The 18,398-nt window shown below is 45.1% G+C and overlaps 1 protein-coding gene across 1 annotated transcript in view; it reads left to right on the forward strand.

Moving 5' to 3' along the window:
* The window catches only part of LOC126474999 (acyl-CoA-binding protein homolog), a 163,156-nt gene that overhangs the window by 64,537 nt on the left and 80,221 nt on the right, over positions 1-18,398 (forward strand). The window lies entirely within an intron of this gene.

Raw genomic sequence — 18,398 nt, forward strand, 5'->3', positions numbered from 1 at the left:
AAAGATTTTCTTTTTATTTTTATGCCCTGTTTACATAAAGGCAAAACTCAGTTACATGTTTGTTTACCCCGACATGCTACATTATAGTCGCGGTATTCTCAGTGAGCATTTAGACAGATTTTCTCTGAGAATATAATTGATAGAAGCTTCTCTGTGGAGACGCTCATCACAAAGCGCATTTAATTGATTAAACTTTCATTCCATTCGGAATTGATACCAGTCATAATCAGTACGAGATGTGACCTCCAAGCAGACGATCACGCTCTTGTATTCGTTGTCGCCTGGAAGTGAACAGACACCGCATGTCATCTTTGAGGCGGGGGGGGGGGAGTGGAGAGGTTTCTTACCATACCTGAAACACAAGCTGTATCAGTTTTTGAACACAAGTGCCTGTTAAAGTATGGCATGAAAATAATGTTATCATCACATACCAGACGTGCTCTGTAAGTGAGAAATAAGGGGGACCAGACACACCTGTCAGGAATCTGTAGATTCCTCACGACTTATGTACTGAATTGCAATCTAAGGTTTTGCACTGTCCTGCTAGGATATGCTATTTTGTATCTTGATCATGAACGGTGTGACAACAAGGTTTGTCTTCTTACCACATACTGGCGAGCATTCAGCCTCCCTTCAGTGATATTATCAAATCAGTCGTGTTGTCTTACGCAACATCTCCCTGTAAAATGATCCAGGAGTTGGCGATGTGTGTCTCGAAAATCGCTTCTGTCCGTGACTACCGTGCTCCTAGTAGGACCCCAGCAGACGATACTAGTGATTAAAACTGTGTGCCGGACTGAGACTCGAAATCGGGACCTTTGCCTTTTGCGAGCAAGTCCTCTACCATCTGAGCTACCCAAGCACGACTCACGACCCGTCCTCACAGCTTCTTGGCCGCGAAAGGCAAAGGTCCCGAGTTCGAGTCTCGGTCCGGAACACAGTTTTAATCTGCCAGGAAGTTTCATATCAGCGCACACTCAGCTGCAGAGTGAAAATCTCATTATAAACGAAATTAGTGCTGGCGCTTCAATTTCCGCCAGCCATTCACTAGGTCGTCTACAGACACACTGGCGTCTGTCTGCCCAACAGAAAGGAAGAGACAAATCGCTGAACATAATAGAATGCCAAACTTTGCCCCATTTTCATAACACACTCTTTACGGGGCATCCATAACTGTTGCTAAAATATTTCATGATGAATAAATCAGGTCTAGTTGTACTTGACTAATCATTTCTTTGGATAAAATCGTACACACGACCCATGTGTCAAAACGTAAATCCCATCTTCAGGCGCTACAAAAAACAGGGGAAACTAAGAGGGACGCTTCATAGAATTGACATTAAAAGGATCCGTAAAAATGTGAACTTCGGTTCATAAATATTGACTGCGTACGAGAAAGTCGCACCAGTCATCCAAAAATACTCAGCAAATTTGTCAAGTAGCATGCGAGATCCAGTCGGACTGAGGCAATGAAAGGCTCTGTGAGTCAACCAGTACCACACCCGGTAATGGGGACCTAACCGAAAAACCATGAATGTAACAACAGATAGGCACATCCGGCCAGCCTAACGTAACCTATGAACCAACTGCGAACAAGCAGACGTGTGGCATGGGCTCAAGAAATAGAAATGAAGGCATATAAGCCGTAGAATGCCAATCTGTGAATCACAACAGTAGCTTACCACGTAAATTCCCAGTCCGCCGCATGTCGTGAGAGCCCAGAAAGAGCGCAATCAAGGTATAACCTGAAGTTCATATTTTATAGGCCCTTCTAATTTTAATTGATTCTATGAATCATTCCACTTAGTTTTGTTTTTGTAGCGACTGAAGATGGGATTTAATTCCTGAAACCCGTGTCGTTTGTATGACTATTTGGATGAAGGATTATTCAGGTACAACTGGAGCGGCTTTATCCATCATGAAAAATTGTCCCATTTGATTCTGGCTCTACAACAACCAAGTCCCTGTCGTTTGTGGCGTGGTTCGAACAGCAGCCACGAGGCACCTCTAGGTCTCAACCCAACTTCCAGCAGTATGTCTCCGACAGTTCGTGGTGACACTGTCTGTAAGCTCTGCCTAGGTGTCGTCCTGAGTCCGTCTGGCCACCACTTTTTCTTCAGTCATTGCATCACAGCCAACGATCTGCGAGATCTGTCTGTATGATGTTCCTATGTCCTTCATGCCAATGATTCTGCTTTCCTCGTAGTCCAGAAGATGGCGATAAGCCGCAGGTGCAAGTTCTCGGGGCACACTATGTAGCCATCAGCACCTGAAAAGTTTCATTAATTTTAAACACATCTAGTAACCATTATGTAGCAATGACTTTTTTATATGGTAACAATAAGCTCTCATAAACAGCAAACTTAAAGCAAAATTTCTTATTAGCATGGAAATACAGCAGGATCCGTTTGGTAGCTTTCGCTCAAGGTGTCTGTCATGACACTTTCACTTGGGTGAAAGAAATAAGTGACTATTCGTGCTGACCATCATTGTATACTTGAATGCCTTGTCAGTCCTGTTTGGTACGGTTTCCACATACTTGAGCAATATTCTATGATGGATAGCATGGACGTTTCGTCCCCCTCAGGGGGCTCGCTACTCTTTGGCGGGCTCGTGCTTTGCTACCACGGGGCCCGAGCCTTTGCAGCATTTTTTCCCTTCCGTGCTGCATTTCTATCCTCTAGCTATTCTTTTTCCCCTCCCTTGTGCAATATTTCTGAGATATTATTGGGAATGTTCTGCATTCTGTCGCTGTAAGAACAGTCTCACCTTTGTTTTCGCTCCCTTTTCCTTTCTTTGTTTCCCTTCCCCTCTCGTTCCTCCACTTGAGGGTCCTCTTCTTTCTTCTTCCTCCCTGTGCGCTCTGAAGGTTGACCTATGTGTCTGACGCGTAACAGGTGACTGGGTAACGTGTAATTCCCAGCCCCGGATCGACAGATAGGGTGCACACGTACCCCCTAGTACAGGCCAGGTCCAGGGAGCTCACCGCTCAATGTCTATAAAACGTAAATGTAATGAGGCTACTGATTCAAAGACCCTTCCCGCTGCCCAACGGTTCCTCGTGGTCTCACGTACTGAAGACTGTCAATCCTTCGCCACAGTAAATCCGTTTATTATTCAGAAAGGTGTAGATACAATTGCTAACCCTGTGAAATCCTGCTCTCGTTTACGGGATGGCACTTTGCTTTTGGAGACCACTTCTGATTCTCAAGCACAACAACTGCTTGCTGCCTCTCGTCTCCATGTTCACCCTGTTCGTGTCGAGGTTCAAATGGTTCAAATGGCTCTGACCACTATGGGACTTAACTACTGTGATCATCAGTCCCCTAGAACGTAGAACTACTTAAACCTAACTAACCTAAGGACATCACACACATTCATGCCCGAGGCAGGATTCGAACCTGCGACCGTAGCGGTCGCGCGGTTCCGGACTGCGCGCCTAGAACCGCTAGACCACCGCGGCCGGCTCGTGTCGAGGAACATTGAATTCTCCCCGTGGTGTAATTTACACCAGGCTGCTCGACAGTCTAACAGAGGACGAAATCCAATCTTACCTCTCTGGTCAGGGTGTCATTGCCTCCGTTGTGTAATGAAAAAGGTAGATTCCTCCTTAGTGCCCACACGCACTCTCTTTCTGCCCTTTGATAGTGGCGCTTCTGTCCAAGCGCAAAGCTCGCTATGAAATTATCACCATCCGGCCGTACATTCCGAACCCAGTGTGTTGCTACCAGTGTCATCGTTTCAACCACACTAGAACGTCTTGTCGACACCCAGCCAAATGTGTCACCTGTGGTAGAGATGCACTTCCTGCTACCTGCTGTATAAACTGCAATGGCGGCCATGCCGCCTCCTCCCTGGATTGTCCAGTGGATACTGATGAGCAGGCTGTTCAAGAGATCCGGTAAAGGAAAAGGTGCCTTATCCAGTCGCTCGAAAGTTACTGGTTAGTCGCAAACCATGCGTTCTCCCGTCTGGTACCTGTAGTTCTGTTCTTGTTACCCGTCGCTCCGTGAAGGACATGACCATGCAGACATGCGACTTCCAATTCAGCTCTGAGGTTGTGAAGTCGCCAAATGTCAAGGTAGCATCGCCATTCCCCTGTCCATCTATGCAACAAGCCGTCAAACTCTCGCCTCAAGGGGCGAAGCCACCATCTACACAACAGGTCGGCCAGAAAGGACAGGAGTAGTACTCCCATGAAGACATCCTCAGTCCCTCCAGCCAAACAACAGCCAAGTCTTCATCTAACCCGAGAAGTTCGAAGAAGTTCGCCAAAGGCAAATGCTCTTCTCCTTCGCCACCTCGAAGATCCTCTTCGATGGTGTCACCATGTGATACCTTAGCCCGTCCAGCCTCCGTGTCGCCGGTGCGCACCAACAACCGTTTTTCAGAGTCGGACTCCACAGACCGATTTCAAAAGCAAACTGATGCTTCTGTGCCGGCCGGAGTGGCCGAGCGGTTCTAGGCGCTACAGTCTGGTACCGCGCGACCTCTACGGTCGCAGGTTCAAATCCTGCCTTGGGCATGGATGTGTGTGATGTCCTTAGGTTAGTTAGGTTTAAGTAGTCCTAAGTTCTAGGGGACTGATGACCACTGCAGTTAAGTCCCATAGTGCTCAGAGCCATTTGAACCATTTTTGAACTGATGCTTCTGTGGACCCCGTGGAGCAGGATCCTCCTGCTTCTGGGCCGTGCAGTAGTGCCTCTTCCCCAGCTGTCACTCAGCAGCTGCCGAGCTGACACCCCAACATCTCTTCCTCCTCATGACTCTCCTCCAATAGAACGTTTGCAGCCTCCGGCCCCACAAAGAGGATTTACAGATGCTTTTAGCGTTACAGCGTCCCCTTGTACTCTGCCTTCAGGAAACGAAATTGTGCCGTCTCGACCACTTTGAGCTATGATATTTCTTACCGATTCGTTTTGACCTTCCCCCTGAGGACTGCATTACATCTCATGGGGTGTCATGCTGTTCGTAAGGGATGACATTCATAGTCATCGTATCTCCCACCTACCAATCTTGAAGCTGTTGCAGTTCGCGTTTCCCTTCTCCACCTGTCTTTTTCCCTCTGTACCATATATGTCCCTCCGTCGTTCGCTGTCACCAGGGCAGACTTCAACTTTCTTGGCAGCTACCTCCCCCATTTTTGCTACTCGGTGATTTTAATACGCATCATCCCCTTTGGGATTCTCCCAGGACCTGTCAGAGAGGTGCCCCCTTGGCTGACCTTCTTAACCAACTTTATGCATCTGCACCCCCATCCCTTTTACGCCGTCTCAACACTACCCACCATCATGGCATCCGTTTGGCCACGGGTGCCTTTTACACCAGCCAAGTTGAGAGTCTGTATGCCGAAGCTACTGAACTACCACTGCCCTACGGCTGTGACTTTCTCCTCAGCAGGTATACATGCCGTTTGTCTGCCATGCGTGGCCACCCCTCCTATGCCTCCTTCTTTGGTGATTCCTTTGATCGTCAGTATGGGGCTCGTCTCGCTTCTCTGTTACTTCCTGGAGTCAGCTTTCTCCACTTACTACGGCGGCTTAACTTCACACTACCTGCAACATTCCCGCCGAGCGTGAACCCTTCACCACCTTTCTTCGTGAAGCGGTCCATGTTAACATTGGCCTTCATTCGCTTTCTAAGGGCACTACTCCACCGTCGGTCTATCACTTTCTGTTTCACGACCTTCGCGTGGAACTTCGCGATAGTACCTTTGTATACACTGATGGCTCTCGGACTGACCGTGGGGTTGGGTGTGCCTTCGTCATTGGCATCTGTGTCTATCGATATTAGCTTCCGGTACACTCCACAGTATTTACAGCCGAGCTCTTCACCTTGTACCAGGCCACAGAGTACATCCGGTAACACAGCCTTTTCAATTGTGTCCTCTGCTCATACTCACTCAGTTCCCTTGAAAGTCTATGTGCGCTGTACACTGCCCATCTCTTAGTGCAGCGGGTCCAGGAAAACTGTCACTTGCTCTCTCTTGGTGGAGCCAGTGTCATGTTTCTGTGGCTTCCTCGTCATGTCGGTCTACCAGGAAACGAGGCTGCTGACGCTGCTGCCAAGGCTGCCGTCCTCTTACCTGTCTGCGAGTACCTACATTCACTCAGATGACCTCTGCGTTGCCGTCTGTCAGGAGGTGGTGTCCCTTTGGCATCGCCAACGGTCCTCGCTTCATGGGAATAAGCTTCGGCTTATTAAGCCTCTCCCGGCGTCTTGGACGACCTTCTCTCGGCCCTCTCGCCGTGATCAGATTATTTTGACTCGGCTGTGTATTGGGCACTGCCTTTTTAGCCATCGTAATTCGCTAAGTGGAGCTATCCCACCACTTTGTACACATTGCGCCCTAATTTTAACTGTTCGCCACTTCCTGATGGAATGCCTTTTTTTAACCATTCACATTCCAGCTTGGGTTTGCCGTCTGATTTGTCAGCCGTTTTAGGGAATGATGCGCGGGCTGTCGATCGCGTTTTGTTTTTTATCCACCGAACCAATATGGTGAAGGCCATTTAATTTTTAGTTTTGGTCCTCTGTTTCTGTATGGTGTCTTTTTTAGCCCTTTTTCCACGTGCCTGTTTTTAGCTGTCTTCTATTCTGTCAATTGGGACTGACGTATAGTCGTTTAACTCCTTTCTGTGTTCGTGTCCTATAGTTTTGACTTGGGCGCGTATGACCCCAGTTGCTTTTTGCGCCCTGAAGCAAAAGAAAACAAATCAATGAGTGTTTCGTGACCATCAAGGAGGACTGGTGGTTCCACTTACTGTGGGACTTTTTTTCCCCTACTCAGTGCCTACATGATTCTTAACGGAATTGATGTAGGAATAGTCTGAGTAAGAGTTTCTGTGATTGGAAGGTTTGGGGGCCAACAATGCGTTCATCTGCAACTAGGCCAAATTAAGCGCTACACATCTGCTGTTACAAACGATCCGTCCCGCAAGCTAAGCGTGTGCACAAAATGATGATGCACGTTGGGCGCAAAGAGAACAACACTTACATTGTAGAACCAAACAGGAAGCCATGTAAAAAATAAACAAACACAGATACGATAATACACACAAAGAAGACTGGTTGGAAGGTGTGTTGGCATCATTGGGTGCAGAATATGTAGAGTGAGTATTACAAATATGTGCGTTTAAAGACTATACAAACCTTTCGGCGCCATCTTCTCGCAGATTCTTTGAGCTAGCTGTGTTGCCGGTCTCAACATAATCGAGAGCACACTGAATGTTCGCGGACGCATTCCTAGTCACACACATCGGCACCATTACACGCATCAGAACGCAAGTTCAATGTGCCTACGTTGTCTAAAGACTCGGCGAGACATACCGGGTGATCAAAAAGTCAGTATAAATTTGAAGACTGAATAAATCACGGAATAATGTAGATAGAGAGGTACAAATTGACACACATACTTGGAATGGCATGGGGTTTTATTAGAACCAAAAAAATACAAAAGTTCAAATAATGTCAGACAGATGGCGCTTCATCTGATCAGAATAGCAATAATTAGCATAACAAAGTAAGACAAAGCAAAGATGATGTTCTTTACAGGAAATGCTCAATATGTCCGCCATCATTCCTCAACAATAGCTGTAGTCGAGGAATAATGTTGTGAACAACACTGTAAAGCATGTCCGGAGTTATGGTGAGGCATTGGCGTCGGATGTTGTCTTTCAGCATCTCTAGGGATGTCGGTCGATCACGATACACTTTCGACTTCAGGTAACCCCAAAGCCAATAATAACACGAACTGAGGTCTAGGGACCTGGGAGGCCAAGCATCACGAAAGTGGCGGCTGAGCACACGATCATCACCAAACGACGAGCGCAAGAGATCTTTCACGCGTCTAGCAATATACTTTTTTGAACTTTTGTATTTCTTTGGTTCTAATAAACCCCATGTCATTCCAAGCATGGGTGTCAATTTGTACCTCCCTATCTACATTATTCCGTGATTTATTCAGTTTTCAAATTTATATTGACTTTTTGATCACCCGGTACTTATCTTCCCCACTCTTTTTCACTGATTATTTTGTCATTGCACTAGATATGGCTCATTTATATAGTTTTTTCACTGCTCATTTATTGCACCTACTGGTGTGCAAAACGTGAGGACGAAAGTAACTTTCGCATGATATGTCGCTGCCTAGTAACATGGCTCAATGAAACTGGGACCATACATAGGAAGAAATGACGGAGGCCAAATGAAAGAAATACGCTGAGAGAGGAACAGAAATGACACTTTTCCTCAAAGATAATAATCACACTGTAGTCACTGTGATTCATGATGTTCCCCTGGACATTACAAAAGGCGGAAGTTGGTACTTAATAGGGTGTATGATCACCGTGGATGACAATGCGCGCTCTGCGACGTGGTCTTTTTCTGATTACAAGGTTGGTAGGGTGTTCTATTTCTCCACCAGCGCGGCTGACAACTAGATGGTCGCTTTCTGGACAACATGGTTGTGGAGAGAAGCAGCGATTAGTATGACTAATTAGTAATTCAAGAACAGTCTTAATCGCATTTTTTCTTTTTTTTCATCAGTCTGACTGGTTTGATGCGGCCCGCCACGAATTCCTTTCCTGTGCTAACCTCTTCATCTCAGAGTAGCACTTGCAACCTACGTCCTCAATTATTTGCTTGACGTATTCCAATCTCTGTCTTCCTCTACAGTTTTTGCCCTCTACAGCTCCCTCTAGTACCATGGAAGTCATTCCCTCATGCCTTAGCAGATGTCCTATCATCCTGTCCCTTCTCCTTATCAGTGTTTTCCACATATTCCTTTCCTCTCCGATTCTGCGTAGAACCTCCCCATTCCTTACCTTGTCAGTCCACCTAAGTTTCAACATGCGTCTATAGCACCATATCTCAAATGCTTCGATTCTCTTCTCTTCCGGTTTTCCCACAGTCCATGTTTCACTACCATACAATGCTGTACTCCAGACGTACATCCTCAGAAATTTCTTCCTCAAATTAAGGCCGGTATTTGATATTAGTAGACTTCTCTTGGCCAGAAACGCCTTTTTTGCCATGGCGAGTCTGCTTTTGATGTCCTCTTTGCCCCGTCCGTCATTGGTTATTTTACTGCCTAGGTAGCAGAATTCCTTAACTTCATTGACTTCGTGACCATCAATCCTGATGTTAAGTTTCTCGCTGTTCTCATTTCTACTACTTCTCATTACCTTCGTCTTTCTCCGATTAACTCTCAAACCATACTGTGCACTCATTAGACTGTTCATTCCGTTCAGCAGATTATTTAATTCTTCTTCACTTTCACCCAGGATAGCAATGTCATCAGCGAATCGTATTATTGATATCCTTTCGCCTTGTATTTTAATTCCACTCCTGAACCTTTCTTTTATTTCCATCATTGCTTCCTCGATGTACATATTGAAGAGTAGGGGCGAAAAGCTACAGCCTTGTCTTACACCCTTCTTAATACGAGCACTTCGTTCTTGATCGTCCACTCTTATTATTCCCTCTTGGTTGTTGTACATATTGTATATGACCCGTCTCTCCCTATAGCTTACCCCTACTTTTTTCAGAATCTCGAACAGCTTGCACCATTTTATATTGTCGAACGCTTTTTCCAGGTCGACAAATCCTATGAAAGTGTCTTGATTTTTCTTTATCCTTGCTTCCATTACTAGCCGTATCGTCAGAATTGCCTCTCTCGTCCCTTTACTTTTCCTGAAGCCAAACTGATCGTCACCTAGCGCATTCTCAATTTTTATTGTTATAATACCGCCAACCGGTTTCAACCCGACGTAGGGGTCATCTTCTGGGCGTTTACACCATTGGTCCACTGCTGGTGGTGTCACTCCTGGATAGTTTCCTGCCGTTATGTAGACAGGAGTGACACGAGCAGCAGTGACCAATGGTGTAAACGCCCAGAAGATGAGCCCTAGATGGTCGCTGCTGCATATGGACGTACTGTAATACCTCTCCGCAACGCATCCCATACACGTTCGATGGGGTCGGGGGACCATGCAGTCGCCGAAAATCCTCTGGTTCCAAGACCACCTCCACGAGCGCTGTTCGATGCGGTCGTACATTGTTATCTACAAAAATGAAGCCAAGGCCGACTGTACCCCTGAAAAGACTCACATGTACAGTGTCACATGATATTCGCGGGTGAGTGTTCGGAGTTCGAAGATTTGGAGGTTAGCACGTTGATGTAACATTATGCACACCGCACCGTCATATTCGACAATGTTACTGGATGCATTATGGTTCCCACAGCTCGCCATATGCCGGCCGGGGTGGCCGAGCGGTTCTAGGCGCTACAGTCAGGAACCGTGCGACCGCTGCGTTCGCAGTTTCGAATCCTGCCTCGGGCATGGACGTGTGTGATGTCCTTAGGTTAGTTAGGTTTAAGTAGTTCTAAGTTCTAGGGGACTGATGACCCTAGAAGTTAAGGCCCACAGTGCTCAGAGCTTTTTTTTTTTTCTCGCCCTATGAGGGAACGCCTAGCACTGGAGAAACATAATCGTTTTGGTGGTGCAGGTGTTACGCTGTGGGGAGGGATAATGTTGCATGGGCTTACTGACCCCAAATCTTTTAACACGGTATACCCACCGTTTACCGCTATTGTAACACTGCTCCTTCACCATGTGCGTCATTTGTGGGGTCAGCTGATCCTGACTTTTTGAGGACTGCGATGAGCTACCACCTCGAACAGCGCAGCTGGAGGTACTCTTGGAACGGGAGGATATTCGGCGAATGGACTGGCCTGTCCGTTTACCCGACTTAAATCCCGTCGAACACGTGAGAGATGCGTTTGGGAGATGTATTGCAGCGAGTCCACATGCACCAGCGACCATCCTGGAGTTGACAAGTGCTGGAGGACGGAAGGTACGTCCTATCACAAGAGCTACTTGTCGGCTTTGTCATCAGCATGAGGGCACATTGCAGAGCACATGCACTGTCGTCCGCCCGCATCTCGTGGTCGTGCGGTAGCGTTCTCGCTTCCCACGCCCTGGTTCCCGGGTTCGATTCCCGGCGGGGTCAGGGATTTTCTCTGCCTCGTGATGGCTGGGTGTTGTGTGCTGTCCTTAGGTTAGTTAGGTTTTAGTAGTTCTAAGTTCTAGGGGACTTATGACCACAGCAGTTGAGTCCCATAGTGCTCAGAGCCATTTTGCACTGTCGTCCGTGGTGACCACATGCCCCACTGAGAACCACGTCACGCCTTTTATAATGTCCGGGGAACCATCACGAATCACAAGACTTCCGTGTACCCTTTGAATAAAATTGTAATTTCTGCTCATCTCAGAGCGCACTTCTTTTAGTTACATTCTGTACTACACTGTAGTAGCTCCTTCCATGTACGGTCCAAGGTTCATCGAGCTGTGTTACTTGGCAGTGTTACAGCGTGCGAAAGTTAATGTCTTCCTTAAGTTCTGCTTTCATTTTATAGCAAGGTCTGCGGGCATATGAGAGTTTCCTAATGTAACGCAAACATTATGTCTCGCATCAAAACGAATATCAAAAAAGATTTCATGACGTAATAAAACACGCTGCATTATTCGCGTCGTGTATAGGTTATAGTTTAAAACATTAACAACTCCGAAACAAAACACTGTTCAGCAGACTAAGTTAACTGTAAAACTTCACACAATAGGTGCTAAAGCACGCGCACCCACTCACAGAGGTTATCAATAGCGGTGGTGGAGGAGTACACACACACACACACACACACACACACACACACACACACACACACACACACACACACACACACCTCTCTACGTACGCCTTTCCACGGACGTAAACAAAAATTACTCTAACGCCAATAAAGCCCATCCTAATACATTCAAAATTTCGCGGACAACGATCGCAGCCGAAAGGACGGTAGAAATGACTGACACAAGCAATGCAGTGCAGCAGCCTGGAAATGGTTGTTTTTAAGCGAGTAAAAGATGCCTAAAAAACACATCTTACAAGGCTCATAAGAATCCCAGAACAACAACAATGTATCCAAGTTGACATGTGTTAATGTTTCTTGCCCCCAAAGTACGTTTCCTGTATGTCATGGTCATAGGCCTAATTTTTGAGTAGAGTGACTGACTCTTGAAGATAGACCCAAATTATCCCTAGAAAGAGTATATACAACGTTAAAAGAGACAACTTTGAGGATTCTAGACTACAGCACAGGGTAGCCAAAATAAGAAGCCCCTGACTTATGAACAGAGTACCACCAACCAGTCGTTTATTGTAAATACAGAATAGCAAATTATCGTTATTATGAAGAACAACGTAATCACATTCAGTAGGTCAATAGTTTGCAGCATGTCTCAACGTGATTCTGGAAACTTTTGTCAGTGCATTTGGTCTCATTTCTGCAGTCTATTGCGATGTTTGTTTTCAGCCTTTCAGTTGTATGTGGATTGTTACTGAAGACTTTACCTTTTAAGATAACCTATTAATAATAAATCACAGGTAGACAGATCGGGAGATGTGGAAGGCCATAAATCTGCAGAAACTGTATTTTCTTCTCCGAAAGCTTCTTGGACGTATGACGTTGAAAACCGTGAAGTATGATGCGGCGTATCGCCATCTTGCTGGAAAAATGCACACCCTCATTCTCCCCCCATTAGCTGCACTACGAATGGCTGCAATAATTTCGTTATATACACTTGAGAGTTCACAGTATTGTTAAAGAAATTGGGGCCTGCAAACTGTTGGCCTGAAACTGCACACCAAACGACTACTTTCAAATGATGCACACACACTTCAAAGCGTTCCCTGGGAGTGTCTATTGACCAATAGCATGTGCCTTGAGTGTTCGCCTTCGTCTGAGTTGAAGTAAAGATTTGGATCCAGATAACCACCAGCGACATGTGTGAGTAACCATTCGCAATAGTGTTCAAATGGTTCAAATCGCTCTGAGCACTATGGGACTTCTGAGGTCATCAGTCCTCTAGAACTTAGAACTACTTAAACCTAACTAACCTAAGGACATCACACACATCCATGCCCGAGGCAGGATTCGAACCTGCGACCGTAGCGGTCGCTCGCAATAGTGTTGTCGTTGTGCGTAATCCGTAGGTTATAATGCTTACTTTGTATGCTCTCATATGTAACAGCTTCAACACGTTCCGGTATGACGTTCGTTTGATATTTAGTTAGAAGGATGGACGTGTAGTTGATTTCCGTGAACTTTTTACCATAGTCTCGTGAACACGCCCAATATTTTCCGGCGAACAGTCTTTCATTACAGGATTATGTTTGGCGTTAGCGATTGGACTGTTACTCTAACTTCAGTCATCAGTTTCTGCATAATACTTTTTCCAGGTGCAGCTGTGTCTGGATATTGTATTGTAAAGATTTACATCCAAAAGAAGTTTCAACAATAAACACTCTTTGTTGGATTTAGAAAGGCATTCTGCCAAATTGCATTGACAAGAAGCTTCAAAGTGACTGTCGACAACGCAGCACTGATCCCTAAATCGCTGCTGTACATCACATGACCCCGCTCGAGCGCCGCCCTAGAGTTAAGAAACAGAAACTCTCACATAGCTTCAAATATCACGTCCAGTTAGAGTTGCCTTCCGTCGCGATATGTCTGGACCGTCCCGTTATGGGACTTCTTCTCCAGACATCCCGACCCCTACTTTTCTCCCGATTTTGCAAAATACTTTTACGAGCTTGGATCAAGTATTGAACTAACGCCGTCTGTTTGCGCAACATGTAAATGAGCATTACTTAGTTTCACTTATGTCAAGTTTATGTTGACAAGGTCGCTTCACAGACGGCATACCATGCTGCGTATCTTGTATCGACGATGCAAGCACCTTCTAGACCAAGTGTCATCATTCGAGAAAATACAGAATTCTCCAGTAGTGCGTGGTTGGGACTATTTAAGTACCGCCATGCGGAAGAATCGGCCAGTTCTCATTTAAATAGCGATCTGATAACAAGAGTATTTGTAAACGTAACGCGAAAAACGAGTGCAAGTAAGTAATGTTTGAAGTGTTGAATATTGTTATATAGGGCGTGAAGTGTGTAGTGACGTGTACTTCAATGACTGAAGTGTTACTGTCGACTGTTCACCACCTAATAAACTTATCACAACCCAAGAAAATGCCGAGGGATGGAAAGAGAAAGTGTCACTTTTCGGTGATTACACAAAAGAGTGGTCCTTCATCAAGAAAAGACGCACGGACCAGGAGGCACTGTGTGAGATTCGAAGCTGTTTTGTCTCAGTAACTCACGGGGGTAAGGCAGAAGTGAGGTATCATGTTTCTGCGAAGGTTCATACAAATTCATTCGCGGCATCATCGACATCAAAGCCTATTTCTAAATTCATGATTACAGAAGACGCCCAAGAAGAATTGCTCATTGCTGCTGCAGAACTAAGAGCAGCTTATAAAGTTGTCTAGCATCATCAGGTCGTTACTTTTCTTGACTGTACTGTAAAACTGAATGCCGCAATGTACCCTTCGACTTCAAAGGCACCGTAAAGCAGTGTACAGTCAGGACTAAAGCTACAGTGATTGTTAAAAATATTCTCGCACCACACTCCGTGCCAGAATGCGTAAAACAATTGCAAGAACTTTCACTTTACGGCACAGGTACCGACGCATCGAACCACAAGGCTGAAAAGACGTGTCCTTTAGTTGCTAAACACTTCACTAAAACTGATGGAATCCAACAGAAGCAGGTGAAGTTTATTCGCTGAATAACGAAACATCAGAGACAACTGCAAAGTTTTGTCCTGAAACTTTGAGACAACTGCAAATTCCATTAGATAAATTAATCACTTTTTTGTGGAGACAGTGCCAATACCAACTTCTGAGGGCTTCATCGACGCGACCAGCGGAATGCGTTTGACCACATTAAACAAGAACTAGGAAAAAATGTAAAAGGAATTGAGTGCCCTGCCCATATTCTCCATCGTATTATGGCATGCGCCGCTGGAGTCGTAACTGTCGACATTGAAATAATCGTCATGAAAATATTTAATTATTTTTCAATATACACGGTAAAGACAGAGAAGCTGAAAAAGTTCTGCTTACACGTTGATGTCAATCACCAGACACTCCTATCTCACTAAAAAACAAGATGGCTGTCGTTAATGCAAGCAACTGAGAGAATTCTTAAGCTTTGGATTCTATTACAACAACTTTTTCACGCCGAAGGCAGGCAGCCGAAAATTTTTTTCAGTAGTCTGATCAGTAAATTTTGCTTCATGTTTCTGCAGTCAAACTTGACTCTGTTTGAAAAAAATATAAAAAGCGTGGTGAAGAATAAAGTCTCGATAACTGAAATAAATATATTAATCGATATTCAAAGATGTCTGAATGAAAGGAAGACTGCCTATTTTATTGGTATGCGACCCAAGATTATTTTGAACAAATTAAAGAATGAGAACCCTAATCAAGAAATAATTTAATTTGATTTCGAAATTTGAGGAAGAGACAATGACTTTTTGTACGTAGTCTGATTACTTAGAGAGATGGGCTATTTCTTTTAATAAATATCAAGTGTTTGATTGGATGACTCTATCTGAAACCCCAGATTGGGTGATGATTGAAGACACTGCTATATACCTGACTAAGAATGGCGTGAAAATTTCAGGCGACAACTGTTTTCAGGAATATATGTCTCTGGAGAGGTCTCTCTTTAGAAACCAAGCGTGACTCGGAAGACTGGAAGTCTAAACACTCCGTGGAAGAAAGGTATATTTACTTTTTTAAGGAAATCAAAAATCCTGATCGCAAGTGCCAAACGCTAAAACTATGCGAGAATTTTTTTTTTCTATTCCCGCACACAACGTTACTGCGGGAAGAGTATTTTCGCTGATGTCGGCCTATTGGACTGATGAAAGAAATCCACCGCTGCCAGGGAGTGTGGAATCATTCTTATACAGTGCCAATTTAACAAGAAGTTGACGTGCATAGAGATTTATGAATACGTAAAAGGGAAAAAAAGACTTGCTGAAAAAGTTGAAATCATCCGAAAAATATGGTGTACCAACTACTTCTTCAGCAACAAGTTCTATGTAATTGTGTTCTTAATAAAAAGTAATTGTATTAATTAAACTTCATTTCTACAACCTCATCTCAGAGTCCCGACGAGGTCCCACCTAGATATAGCAACACTACATTCAGTATAACATGGGGCGTCTTATCTTGGCCATCCTGCACAACCTCCTACGTACCGTTCCCGCAGAGGTCGCCTCGACAAGGCTAGACTAATTACAGCAAGCAAAAAAGTGTTTAAGCAATTATTCTTCCCGCGATCCGTATGCGAATGGAACGGGCGCAACCCTAATAACCGGTACAACTGAGAGCCGCCTGCGATGCATTTAGCAGTGGTTTGTAGAGAATGGATATACAGGGTGGTCCATTGATAGTGACCGGGCCAAATATCTCACGAAATAAGCGTCAAACGAAGAAACTACAAAGAACGAAACTCGTCTAGCTTGAAGGGGGAAACCAGATGACCCTACGGTTGGGCCGCTAGATGGCGCTGCCATAGGCCAAACGGATATCAACTGCGTTTTTTGAAATAGGAACCCCATTTTCATTACATATTCGTGTAGTACGTAAAGAAATATGAATGTTTTAGTTGGACCACTTTTTTCGCTGTGTGATAGATGGCGCTGTAATAGTCACGAACATATGCCTCACAATTTTAGACGAACAGTTGGTAACAGGTAGGTTTTTTAAATTGAACATAGGTACGTTTGCACATTTTATTTCGGTTGTTCCAATGTGATACACGTACCTTTCTGAACTTATCATTTCTAAGAACGCATGCTGTTACAGCGTGATTACCTGTAAATACCACATTAATGCCATAAATGCTCAAAATGATATCCGTCAACATCAATGCAGTACGTGTAACGACATTCCTCTCAACAGCGAGTAGTTCGCCTTCCGTAATGTTCGCAGATGCATTGATAATGCGCTGACACATGTTGTCAGACGTTGTCGCTGGATCACGATAGCAAATATCCTTCAACTTTCCCCACAGAAAGAAATCCGGGGACGTCAGATGCGGTGAACGTGCGGGCCATGGTATGGTGCTTCGACGACCAATCCACCTGTCATGAAATATGCTATTCAATACAGCTTCAACCGCACGCGAGCTACGTGCCGGACATCCATCATGTTGGAAGTTCATCGCCATTCTGTTATGCAGTGAAACATCTTGTAGTAACATCGGTAGAACATTACGTAGCAAATCAGCATACATTGCACCATTTAGATTGCCATCGATAAAATGGGGGCCTATTATCCTTCCTCCCTTAATGACGCACCATGTATTAATCCGCCAAGGTCGCTGATATTCCACTTGTCGCAGCCATCGTGGATTTTCCGTTGCCCAATAGTGCATTTTATGCCGGTTTACGTTACCGCTGTTGGTGAATAACACATCGTCGCTAAGTAGAACGCGTGCAAAAAATCTGTCTTCGTCCCGTAATTTCTCTTTGCCCAGTGGCAGAACAGTACACGACGTTCAAAGTCGTCGCCATGCAATTCCTGGTGCATAGAAATATGGTACGGGTGAAACCGATGTTGATGTAGCATTCTCAACACCGACGTTTTTGAGATTCCCGATTCTCGCGCAATTTGTCTGCTAATGATGCGTGAATTAGCCGCGACAGCAGCTAAAACACCTACTTGGGCATCATCTTTTGTTACAAGTCGTGGTTGACGTTTCACATATCCTGAACACTTCCTATTTCCTTAAGTAACGTAACTATCCGGTGAACGGTCCGGACACTTGGATGATGTCGTCCTGGATACCGAGCAGCATACATAGCACAAGCCCGTTGGGCATTTTGATCACGATAGCCATACATCAACACGCTATCGACCTTTTCCGCAATTGGTAAACGGTTCATTTTAACACGGGTAATGTATCAAGAAGCAAATACCGTCCGTATTGGCGGAATGTTTCGTGATACCGCGTACTTATACGTTTGTGGCTATCACAGCGCCATCTATCACAAAGCGAAAAAAGTGTTCCAACTAAAACATTCATATTTCTTTACGTACAACACGAATATGTAATAAAAAATGGGGTTTCCTATTTAAAAAAACGCAGTTTATATCCGTTTGACCTATGGCAGCGCCATCCATCTAGCGGGCCAACCATAGCGCCATCTGGTTTCCACTTTCAAGCTAGACGAGTTTCGTTCTTTGTAGTTTTTTTTTGTTTGATGCTTATTTCGTGACATATTTGGTCCGGTCACGATCAATGGACCACGTCGTATATTTCATGTGACCAAGTCTACCGGAAGTACGAGCGCCGATCGAGGTCTCTCCGGCGCTTCATTTCCTCTCGGCGGCTCCGCAGCAGCAGTGGAGCAGGCAGGCAGCGTGAGGCGGCCGCGGTTGTCCCCTCCTCCTCCTCCTCCTGCACCTGCACCCGCACCAGTACCT

This window comes from Schistocerca serialis, chromosome 4 (assembly GCF_023864345.2).
Source record: "Schistocerca serialis cubense isolate TAMUIC-IGC-003099 chromosome 4, iqSchSeri2.2, whole genome shotgun sequence".
Taxonomy (NCBI): Eukaryota; Metazoa; Arthropoda; class Insecta; order Orthoptera; family Acrididae; genus Schistocerca; species Schistocerca serialis.